General features: G+C 39.0%; 1 protein-coding gene across 6 annotated transcripts in view; it reads right to left on the bottom strand.

Annotated features, from left to right (window-relative positions):
- ABCG2 (ATP binding cassette subfamily G member 2 (Junior blood group)) overlaps window positions 1-13174 on the bottom strand; it is a 130770-nt gene that overhangs the window by 57499 nt on the left and 60097 nt on the right. The window lies entirely within an intron of this gene.

Genomic DNA, 13174 nt, shown 5'->3' with positions numbered 1-13174 from the left:
AGCCATGGAGCAGGGTCCTGGTTCCTCCTCAAGGGATATACATTACAATATCTTTGAGTTTCTCTATAGGAACTAAGGCCCCCACCAGGATGGACAATGGTAACTTCAGGCTGAGCACAAAATTCCTGAAACACCACCATGTTAACTCATCACCAACCAATTAGAAGTCACACCCTGCAGCTCCCACCCCAAATTTTGCCTATAAAAACTTCCCTGAAAACCATCAGAGTTCACATCTTTTGAGTATAGCCACCCATTCTCCTTCCTTGGTCCTTGCAATAAACCTTTCTCTGTTCCAAACTCCAGTGTTTCAGTTTGGCCTCACAGTGTGTTAAAGCATATGAACTTGCGTTTCGCTATACCTTGAACAAACAGATTTGAACTGTGCAGGTCCACTTGTATTGTGGATTTCTTTTCAATAAATATATTGGAAGATTTTTTTTTTCAAGATTTGCAACAATTTGAAAAAACCTGAAATACTGAAAAAAATCAAGAAAGATATGTCATGAATGATAAAATATATGTTGATATGCATATAACATGCAAAATGTGTGTTAAGTTTTGGAGGAGTCAAAAGTTATAATGGATTTTTGACTGCATCGGGGTGTGTCCCTAACTCCTATTCCTTTTTCCTTTTGATGAAAATGTCAGAGTCAGCAGGGCTAAAGAGAAAAAAATAAAAGTGAAGGAGGAAACTAAGTCAGGGAAGGCCTTCCCAATGAGGCCTTTGAGCAGAAACCTGAGGGTGGCTCTCTGGAGGTGTGATGCCAAGATCAAGTGCTAGCCTAAGGAATAGCACAGCCAATGGGACTTAAGCAGAGGGAGGGAGAGTATAGGATGTGAAGTCAGAGGTTCAGGTCAGCTCTGGCAGTGTCCATACCTCAGGCCACTGTAAGAACTTTGCTTTGGCTTCTGGGTGGAGGAATAACATAACCTAATTATGTTAAAAAAAAGATCACTCTGACTTGGGGGTGGGGGTGGGGGTGCTGGAGAGAGGAACAGAGCAGGGAGACCACATAGAGGCTACTGTAGTCATTCAAGAGCCAAGATGGGGACACTGTCCTGCCTGTGACAGCTAGGTCCTGCAATGCAGGCACATTCTTTGCCATCTGAGCCACCAGGGAAACCTCTTAAATACAATACCAGACACAAAACAAGCACTCTGAAACTGTATGTAAAAACATTATCTGGTTTCTAAGGAAGAGTGTATTCAGATATATATCTTAGGATGCCAGAAGTACCCTTGGTGTGCAGCCTTTATCCACAAGAGAGTGGGGCTGGGAGAGCAAGGAAGATCCAGCATTCCAACAAGCAAGAGGCACCTATACCCAAAGCCAATGGAAGTTTTATAATGACTCTCTACTGTTTGCCCCATTCCAAAGCAACCCCACTCTCTACCTCCCCCAAATCTGCCCAATTAAGGGAAAACAAGCACAAGTATAATGGTCCAGCTTTGGGTCCATGGAAACTCATTTACACTTTATATTCATTTTACATTTACATTCACACTCATGTACATTTAAGAGGAAACTGACAGACATGGACAAGGAATGTTGCCTGCCATTCTAGTAAACAAAGAATGTTGCCTCTTACTCCAGTAAACAAGGATCAAGCCATTAGCCACTGCAGCCACATTTCCCAAACCCCCCTGGTACAGCTGAGGAGAAATTGGGATAGAGAAAAGAGGAACCATTATGTGTTCTGGGCACTGGCCCTAGATAGTTAAGGTGCATATCTCAGGAATCATTACAATGAGCCCAGAATCTTTTATCTTCTCATACAGAAAAGCACTAAAATCATTAACTAGTAATGTCTATTTTTTGTGACTATCAGTTATCTTTGATGTTTGACTACATGGTTTGGCTTTTCCTGTTGTTTTTCGTTTCAGCAAAATCTCCTAAATATCCTGGCTACTCCCTTATTCTTTTGTCTTTGGAGCAGTTCCTCAGAGCGATCTGAGAGGCTGTCTCCTGAACCACAGTCCTCGGTAAGGTCCTCAAATAAAACTTAACTTGCAATTTTTCGGTTGTGCGTTTTTCTTCAGTCGACTGCTTTAGTTAGCGACAAAGGGACCCAGAACAAACTTCTCTCCCTCATCCAAACTCTACAAGAATCTGGAGCCTTGGTACCAGCAAAGACCTCTTGTGCCTAGCCACCTCCTCAGAGTCCAGATGAATTTAGGTAAGTCTCTTCTGGGTCCTGGATCTCCACTATTGGCTGATTATCCTTAGTTTTATTTGGTGGTGAATAAAATCCTCGCTGGAGGAGTAGGTTTTCCTTGAACTTATTTTCAAGAAGAGGTACCTGGGTTATCCCAGATGAACTGACAATGGAAAGATTTTGCTCAGTTGAAAACTGGATTACCACAGTTGAGAGACGGTGGGAAGACTGTATTATTTATGTACAGGATTTACTCCCACAAGTACCTGCTTTGTTGGGAATTAAAGAAAATCTCACTTTAAAAAGGACCAAATGTGGGTTCTTTTAACACTCCAAAGTTAATTTTTGTGTGCGCGTGTGCAACTAGAAAAAGCCAGCTTGGTAAAACATCTTCTCGGAATTCTGACCTTAAAGGAACAAAAAACTTTTCAAAGGAGGAACTAGCATTTCTCCCACTGTGTCTTTGAGATATAAATGTTTTACCTGATCTTCTTAAGACTTTTTTTCCCTCCCTGTGTTATGAGAGCTCTGACAATGGCCAGACAACGGAGATTAAAATTGAAGAAACTTCTAAACTGGTAAGTTTTTAGAGAACTCTCACTATTAACAGCTGGATTATTGGCACCTATGAAAAGACCAAAGTAGAAAGTGGATACAAAAAAAATATAATGGCTAACCTTAATAATTCCCTTAGTTTAAGACAAACAAAGAGCAACAACAAAAAAGTTTGGGAAGCTGAATCTATGGTCAATTTCCCCTCAATGGGTCTTACAGATGCCAATAAAAGCATTAGATTGTTAATTAGGTTGATTAAGAGGAATGGGAAAAAACTGCAGAGAAAGTCTAGAGACATCTTCCCAATAAGGTAGAAATTTTAAAGGGACTTGTTCGAAAACAATAAAAATCTTTAGGTGGTTAAGAAATGGGATAAATAAAACAATAAATAAATGTATCAAAACAAACATTTTGATACAATGCTAAGGTTGGATGGCCAAAGGGACTCCCTATTGGTCCCCATTATTAAAGAACCCCAAATAAGTCCATTCTATTTACCCCAGTTTGGGCTCCCCTGGTGGCTCAGACAGTAAAGAATCTGCCTACAATGCAGGAGACCTGGGTTCGATCCCTGGGTTAGGAAGATCCCCTGGAGGAGGGCCTGGCAACCCACTCCAGTATTCTGGCCTGGAGAATACCCCAGGGCCAGAGGAGCCTGGTGGGCTACACTCCATGGGGTTGCAAAAAGTCAGACACACTGCTCAATTAAGCACAGCAAAACATACATATTTAAAAGGCTGCTAGAAAATTCAACTGCTTGGGGCAACAGTTAGGCCAATTAATCAAGTTAAAATATCAACGAAAGGTCCTGAGTCCCTTGGCTCAACCCCTCAGCTGGGAAACCCAAAGCCTTTTACATAAAAATAGATAATGTGGTCAGGAAGATAAAAAGAAACATTTCTGGGACTCTGTATAAGACCAAGATAGGTTGATAGGGACTTAATGGAGGTTAAAATTACAGATATAAGAGCGGAGAGAATTGGGATGAATATGTATAAAAGTTGGTATGTTTAAATGGGCTTTATATAAGATGGTTAAATCTCTTCTGTCAATTATCTTATGGGATAAACTTAGGTCTCCCTTGCCTGGTGTAAGATAGGGCTTATAAATCTGCCCCTCAGGCAACATTGATTAAACACACTAAGGAAAATCAATAGGGTTACCTGAGCCCACACAATGTGAAATAAAACTGGGGGTTAATATTCAGGAGTTAATAAAAAGAATGAAGACTTTTAGCCCCTAGGGTAAACTGCTCTGGGTTTAATTTATACACTCAAAAAGAGGGCCTTTATTGAATGGCTTGTGCAAAGTTTGGAAAGCAGGATAAACTGAACCCTAAAGTTCTAGAACATATAACTCTTGATTTTCACAGTAGTTGGAAATCTTTTTACTGATATAAAGAAGCAAATAAAGAAAATGTAGCTGGGCAAATCAATCTTTCAGTACCGTATCAGTTCTCTGAGGAATTAAAAACAACTGTCTTGTCTTACAAATCTCTACATATCAGAAACATAAGCACATCCCACAAGGACCTGGGACTGAGCTGAATTAGTTCAATCAGGTAGAACCTGCACCAAAAAAAAAAAAAAAAGAGAGAGAGAGAGAGAGAGAGAAACAGGCTTTGCTGAACTCAAACTGCTGGAAAGCATCCCTCACCAAATCTAATTCACAGCCTCCTTCAGGATTTGTCAAGGACAAATACAAACCTTAAAATATTCTCCACAAAACAGTGAAAAGCTTTAGTCATCTGAGCAAATATATTTAACTTATTCAAATTGTTATTTATAAACTAGTAAATTTATAATACAATAACTTTCAAATGAAGCTATGAGGGCTCTATTTATGCCTTTTCATATTTCTGTGTGTACATTACACATATGATATGTTCCTAACTCCAGATAATATTATCAAAATTAAACATATAAAAAAGCTGTATTTAACTGATGTAAAAGTTCAGTTCATTTGCTCAGTCGTTTCCGACTCTTTGCCACCCCTTGGACCGCAGCACACCAGGCCTCCCTGTCAATCACCAGCTCCCAGAGTTTACCCAAACTCATATCCATTGAGTCGGTGATGCCATCCAACCATCTCATCCTCTATTGTCCCCTTCTCCTCCCACCTTCAATCTTTCCCAGCATCAGGGTTTTTTCCAATGAGTCAGCTCTTTGCATCAGGTGGCCGAAGTATTGGAGTTTCAGCTTCAACATCAGTCCTTCCAATGAACACTCAGGACTGATCTCCTTTAGGATGGACTGGTTGGATCTCCTTGCAGTCCAAGGGACTCTCGAGAGTCTTCTCCAACACCACAGTTCAAAAGCATCAATTCTTTGGCGCTCAGCTTTCTTTAGAGTCCAACTCTCACATCCATATATGACTACTGGAAAAACCATAGCCTTGACTAGACGGACCTTTGTTGACAAAGTAATCACTTACAAATTGATATTTTTAAAATATAATAAAAAACTAGCCTGCAAGTTCCCTGGCAGTTCAGTGGTTAGGACTCTATGTGCTCACTGCCGAGGGGCCTAGGAATGATCCCTGGTCAGTGAACTAAGATCCCACATGCTTCAGGGCTTGGCCAAAAAATTAAAAATAAAAAATCTTAAAAATAAAAAAAATTTTTTAAGTTACTTAAAAGAAAGCCAACCCAAATAAATTTCAAGTTCCTGTGATCTGGGAAATAGTCAGTATTATACTAATAATCAGTTTTAAAGTTTAAATTTGTTGGTTTAATGAATATAGACCATTCTTACTTTTACTGCACCTAGGTTTACCAAAAGTTAAATAGGTCATACTATCCCTGTTATAAAATTCTCAAGAAAAATATCTTGAAATGATGGCTTATTTTGTGTAATGTCTCATTAGTTTTCATGGGTAATCTAAACATACTATAATTCAACAGATATAAATGGAGTAACAATTTTTAGGTAAATTCTTTAAGAATAATTATGTCTTACGGTTTGTCTACTTAAAAATAGTTTCTCCAGATTTTTGGTGATTTAATATTTATAGGTTTGCTAAATTAAGTAAAATGATGGAAATTATTAAATATCTGCTGCTGCTGCTGCTACTCACTTCAGTCGTGTCTGACTCTGTGCGACCCCACAGACAGCGCCCACCAGGCTCCTCCACCCCCAGGATTCTCCAGGCAAGAACACTGGAGTGGGTTGCCTTTTCCTTCTGCAGTGCATGCATGCATGCTAAGTCGCTTCAGTTGTGTCCGACTCTGTGCAACCCCATGGACAGCAGCCCACCAGGCTCCTCTGTCCATGGGATTCTCTAGGCAAGAATACTGGAGTGGGTTGCCATGTCCTTCTCCGTTTAAATATCTAGATCATTCCCACATATCTAGATCATTCCCAAATAAAATAAGATACTGAAACATTAATTACTCAACATAGGCTGCCTTTTTACAGAGAAGATATTTAGGTCTATTAATAAAAATATCACATTGAAAAATTTTCTATTAAAAAACCACATATTTTTTAGAAATCATAAACAGTATTTGTGATTTTGCCAATCTACAGAATAATAATGTGAAAAACAGTTTATAACTGCATACTTCTTAGTTTTCACTAGAAATTAAGGATTTAAAAAATTTAGAATTCTGGTTAATGCATGTAATTGAGACAACTAAAATTGGTAAGGAAAACATCTTTTCATGAAAGGAAAAAAGGTATAAGAAATGAAAATACAATTTGTTGAGGGAAAAGAAAGTAATTTTATCCTAGAGAGAGAGAAAGGAAAAGCATAGGAGAAAACCTAACAGTAAAAAGAAAGTTAAAGAAGGTTTGTGGAAATAGAACCCTTAGAAAAGACTTCTGTACATGGTCTGGATTGGCTGAGATTAAAATAAAGTTTAACTGAGTAAATTTCAATATTAAAAGTAAGCTGGCATGATGAACATAAATCAGATCTGAAATTAAACTGAATCTTTTAAACCAGTGAACCAATAAACACACACTAAAATTATAACTAAAATATAGAGAAAGGGTCCATAATTTCTGAATATTAACGGGTCCTCTGAGCCCACTAAGAGACAAGAGAAATGAAAATCTTGCCTAAAACCTTTCTTTTCAGAATGAGAAAGTAGGCTCAAAGACTTACCCAGAAATCTTTGTCGTGTGGGGAAGTGGGGGCCAGGATCTCACAATTCATTTAAAGAAATTTTGCATTTCTGAAAGATATAATCTATGCATATCTCCCCTTCACATACAGTCAGTAAATAACAAGCTACTTTCTTACCAGAGCCTGAGTAAATAAAAATTAATGTGTTTATGCTACTTGATTTATAAACACTTACAGGTCTTCATTTGAGAAAAACTGGGAACTTTTAAAATTCTAGCCCTTCCAATTTTATTTCTTTCTCATAAGAGACTGAGTGCAAATTGGCACTATGGTCTCTAGAGTCTTTGAAATTTAAAGCATTACTCCTCCTGTAGATGTGCATTTGCTAAGTCACAAATCTATGAAACTTAAAAAGTTCAAAGCAACTTCAGTAACACACCTAGTACCCAGATCTTAGTTTCTTATAATAACAGCCTCCAAAACAAGGAAACAGAGTGCCTTGGAAAAATGGTTGATGCCAGGGTCGGGGCATGGAAAATAGAAAAATGAGCCTGGAGCATTTCATGATACCAGAAAGCAAGGAAATGCTTTTTTAAAAGGGAGGGGAGGTGGTATGTCAAAAGGGCACAGGGGCCAACCTGAAAGAAGAGCTGCCAGTGGCCAATGGTAGAACCATTTGATCAGCAATTAAATAATGACTGTATTGAATTATAACTTACACAATAAAATAAATATCCATGAGTCTATATTTATACAGTTGAATAAATAAATGAAGGAACAGCTCTTGCTTATAAAATTCTCATTAATAAAGAGAAGTACTGAGAAAAACAATCTTTAAGTCACTGTTAGAACAACACAGTACCATATACATCCAGTTACACCAATGGCCTAAAACTAGTGAATAAAGACTTAAGGAGAAACAGGATATTTGCAAGGCCCAAGTTTCTCTCCCATGATATATATTAAATACAAAAGGAAAAATGTTAACCATCAGGGACCTGACAAACAGCACTTAACCAGAGTTTACATCAGTTTACATCAGTAATAAGACATCATGTACCCCTGATATGATGCACTGGGATTACTTCTAGTGAAAGTGAAGTTGCTCAGTCATGTCCGACTCTTTGTCACCCTATGGACGGTAACCTGCCAGGCTTCTCCATCCGTGGGATTTTCCAGGCAAGAATACTGGAGTGGGTTGCCATTTCCTTCTCCAATTTCTTCCTAAAATGCATAACTTCAATCTAATCATGAGAAAATATCCAGTATTAATTGCAAGACATTCTACAAAATAACTGAACAGTATTCATTATAAGTGTCAAGGTCAGGAAAAACAATAGAAGGTTGAGGAGTTGTCATAGTTTGAAGGAAATTAAGGATATACAACAATCAAATGCAATGTGAGCTCTGAGGCTGGATCCTGAATAGAAAAAAAGATAGCGAAAAGCTGATGAAATCCAAATAAGTTTATAGTTTAGTTTCAACAATGGTACTATAGTTACATAAGATGTTATAGGAACTCTCTGTACCGTTTACTACAACATTTAAGTAAGTCTAAAAATGATTCTAAAATTAAAAATTAAAAAAATAATAACCCCAATATTTTTCAATGTTTATAATGCTAATGTAATATTAGACTTAAACTGCCATCTTTATTCTTTAAAACTTCCTCGTCAAGACCTATGCAACCCAGCCGCAGCTGTATATATTTGGAAAAGCATTGTTTTATAAAGACTAATGCACCAAAGATCTCTTTTCCTAGTTTCTCATATTATAGAGGGAGAGAATAGCAATTTTATTTTTGTTGAAAAATTCAAACCATTTGAATTTACTTCTGGGTAGGGGTGGCATTCTAGGAGGCTAGATAGAACATATCTCACTGGGGGAGAGGGAAGGTATATATCTAAGTATGAAATCAGAACACAAGGAATAGCTTGTAGCTAGAGGAAAGAGTTAAACAGCACATACACTGTAGCAAATGTAATGAGTCACCTGGCCCTAGGTTGCTAGTAATAGCTGGGTATAAACATTGCACATGTCAAATGGATTATACTCATAGCTTAGATTCCAGATGGAAGCAGTGAATGGTTTGGCATGATAATAACAGTATTATTAGATTGAAGCGATAACTGAAATGATACTATTAGGTTTCTAACTACAGTTAGCCTGCTACTTTAGGTTTCTGAAGTATGTATGTTTATTTGGGGTAACTATTAATATCATATGAGATAGCCTAGAAAGACATATAACAGTCTCCCTATGTTATGATAAGGAGAAATGGATCAGAAAGATTCTAAATCAAAATAGATGGTTTGCAGAATCCTTTGTTGTCGGATCACATAAAAATACTAAGAATTCTCAGCATACCTAACACTTACTACTATTCTGGCAATTTCTACTAACCCATATTCCACTTCTGGACTCCTTAAATAAAATCAGACCACTCTTGCTCAAATTCCTAAATTCTTTAGTCCCATGAAGAAACTGTGGTCCAGAGAGATGAAGAGATTTCATGGCACAGTGACTAGACCCAAGTTAGGTAGGTCTGGGCCTCCCTGCTCTCACAGGCTCTTTTCATTGTCCCTGCATGCCTTTACAATGAACTGTGTCGCTCTGTGAACATGGAAAGAAAATGTGAAACAAATGACCAGGCTAAGTTTAAAAAAAAAAAAAGAAAGGGTTGGTGAACTTTAATAAAGTACTTTGTCCTGGTAATAAATAACCCTGTCAATTCTCTGCCTCCTCCTCTGTAAGTACGAAACTCTAATACCTCCATAAAAGGCTTGGTATGAACAAAAAATGAGAATAAATATAAAAACCACCTGCAGACAGCAAGCATTCACCAGTTAATGCCCATTTCCTTTTATTAATTCTGAAAACCTGGTAATTTAGTCTTTGTTGTTGCTGTTCAGTCATCGTCATGTCCAAGTCTTTGCGACCACATGGACTGCAATCCGCCAGGCTTCCCTGTCCTTTACTATCTCCCAGAATTTGCTCAAATTCACATTCATTGAATCGATGATGCCATCCAGCCATCTCATCTGTCACCCCCTTCTCCTCCTGCCCTCTTTCCCAGCATCAGGGTCTTTTCCAATGAGTTCGTTCTTCACATCAGGTGGCCAAAGTATTGGAGAAAAGTGCGATGGAAAATATAGCTACTGCTTCAGCTTCTCAAAATTTTTTTAATTTCAATTCTGTTCAGTTGCTCCGTTGTGTCTGACTCTTGGCGATCCAATGGACTGCAGGCACACCAGTCTGTTCTTCACATCAGGCGGCCAAAGAATTGGAACTTCAGCTTCAGCATCAGTCCTTCCAATGGATATACAGGGTTGATTTCCTTTAGGATTGACTGGTTTGATCTCCTTACAGTCCAAGGGACTCTCAAGAGTCTTCTCCAACACCACATTTTGAAAGCATCAATTTTTCAGTGCTCAGTCTTCTTTATGGTCCAACTCTCATATGGCATTCCAAACTAATATGGGATGGTAGAGGAAAAGTTGTAAAATGAAATACTTTATTCTCCCTTTCTAAGGATTCTGTGTGGTCCCTCTACCTTTTGTGTCCCTTCTTTTCACTCCTCTAGGGTGAAGTCATTGGAGAAGGAAATGGCAACCCACTCCAGTGTTCTTGCCTGGAGAATCCCAGGGATGGGGGAGCCTGGTGGGCTGCCGTCTACGGGGTCGCACAGAGTCGGACACGACTGAAGCGACTTAGCAGCAGCAGCAGCAGGGTGAAGTCAGGGTGTGGTCAGCGTAGAACTGCCCACGCAGCAGGACGAGAAGAGAAGAAACAGGTCTCCTGTACAAAACATCTGAAGTTTGGGTACCCCCTCAGGCAATCTTTCCTCTTTCCTTGTAAGACACTCAGCTCAAGTATCTTCAGAGGGAGCTAACAGGGCTTGCTGCGTTCTAGAGACTTTCGTTTTTTTGCTTCCAGATAAGAACTTAAATCCTGTGAAATGACAGAGAACTACCTACTGCTGACTGCATCTAAGCAGTAATTTCCAGCCAACCATTGCTCTAAAGAGTAACAGGTCTTTTCAGTTGCAAAGGGACTGAGCTAGTAATCAGCATTTTCAATGGAGTTTTAAGATTTCATTCCACCCTTCTTGCCTAAAACAAAACTTCTTCACTGGAATTGGGATGCAGGCAGCACTTCTGCTGCAAGCACACCCACCCACCTCATTTTAAACAACAGAACACCACTAAATTTCAATGCTACGATTCTCTGAATATTTTACTTATTTCTATAAACAAGCTAAGTATGTGGCTCAAAAATTAGATGTCCACTTTCTAACAGTCTCCTTGTGAAGCAGAACACTGGTTTCCAAAAAACTACAGGGGTTAAAGGGATTATGGTGAGAAGAAGGAGTGAGTGTTAATTGGTTGTTAGGGGCGAGAATGATGAAAATGTGAAGACTGCAGAGAATGTACACTTTAAGTAGGTATGAACTGTATGATATGTGAATTAGATCTCATAAAACTGCTGTTGGAAAGAAAAAAAAAAACTATGAAGCCTAATTCATCTAGATACTCCATCATTATTGGTTCACATCCTGAACTCAGAACTGATTTTTTAAAAGGATAAACTTTAGCTTACTGTAGACCTATATGGGCTTCCCTGGTAGCTCAGCTGGTAAAGAATCCACCTGCAATGCAGGAGACCCTGGTTGATTCCTGGGTCAGAATAGGGTTCCCAGAGAAGGGATAGGATACCCACTCCAGTATTCTTGGGCTTCTCTGGTGGTTCAGACAGTAAAGAATCCGCCTGCAATGAGGAAGACATCGGTTCGATCCCTGGGTTGGGAAGACCCCCTGGAGGAGGGCATGGAAACCCACTCCAGTATTCTTGCCTGAAGAATCTCCAAGGACAGAAGAGCCTGGCAGGCTACAGTCCATGAGGTCGCAAAGAGTCAGACATGACTGAGCGACTAAACACAGCATAGCACAGACCTATATATCCTGTATCAAGGATGGTCATTCAGGTTCTTTAAGTTTCACTAAAAGAGCTCAACCTTAACCTCTAACCCCAGTAAGCAACAAAGAATAAAACTTCTCACTTGATATAACCTTCAACTGATACCAAACTTCTGTCAGAAATGCCTGAGAGACACAGAGTATCTGAAGACATGAGGTCTACCTGCCCCTCTATAAAATCCAGATTTATTCCCAAACTATCAAACCACAGCATGTGGGACCATAGAGGCTTAGCATCCTACGAGTGTTTCTCACAATACTTACGGTAAGCAGAATGACAACTACAGCAAGCAGTTCTAGAAAATGCACGATTGCATGTACTATGGGTGAGCACACAGGAGACTCTCCCACCGCTATACTTCAGTCTCGGCTGTAGCTTCTGGGATATAAGACATTTCCCTCAGACGTAGATGCCAGGAAAAGCCTCTCTAAGGAGCTCGTGTATATTTCCTGCCTTTGTCCTCACTGAATTGTGTGACTGATTGGTCCATTTTTATTCTAGCTTCCAAGATATAACTTTAATTTGCTGTCCACATACATTCAAATGTATTCCCCGACACTAACTCTTTTCGTGGTGCATTTCCCTTTCCATTTGTAATACTTAGGCTTGCCTCAAAAGCTCATGAATGCTTAACACAAATAAATGTAGAAATTGATTTTGGCTGTAAGTGTATTTTAATATTATTTTAATGCAACAGCACTTAAAGGAGTTCTAGCTAAATGTTCAGGGTCCAGAACAAAGATGACCAATAAGCATTTGTTACTATAAATCTTTTTTTTCCTGAAAGTGGAATGAGCTTTTATATTTCTACCAGTGAGTGAGAAAATCAAATGAAGCAACATCATGGGTATTTTTTTAACTGTTTTCTAGATTTACAATCTAACTTTTTTGGTAATATATTTTTCTGTATTCTAACTTCAGCAGCATTTTTAGTAAGTATTTTTAATAAGCTGGTTAATTTTTTGAAGTTAATCACTGAGTCAACTATCCACAGATAAATTACAAAAGGCAGCTCAGTAACGCTTTAGCACACCAACCAAAGTTGTGGACAAACTTTATGTCCTAGGAAGAAAAAATAGGCATAGAATATATCGGCTAATCCCTTTAAAGTTACCAATATTAACAAGTTTCTCTGCTACCTCCATACTCAGTAACTTTTTATCTATGCAATATCATACATTTGGGGAAAGGTAAGAGTTTTACCAACTGGCTAACACACACTCAGTTCAGTTCAGTTCAGTCGCTCAGTCGTGTCTGACTCTTTGCGACCCCATGAATTGCAGCATGCCAGGCCTCCCTGTCCATCACCAACTCCCGGAGCTTACTCAAACCCATGTCCACCGAGTCGGTGATGCCATCCAGCCATCTCATCCTCTGTCGTCCCCTTCTCCTCCTGCCCCCAATCACTCCCAGC

Source organism: Cervus elaphus, chromosome 17, assembly GCF_910594005.1.
Source record: "Cervus elaphus chromosome 17, mCerEla1.1, whole genome shotgun sequence".
NCBI classification, from domain to species: Eukaryota; Metazoa; Chordata; class Mammalia; order Artiodactyla; family Cervidae; genus Cervus; species Cervus elaphus.
This window is presented reverse-complemented; position numbering and strand designations above follow the sequence as displayed.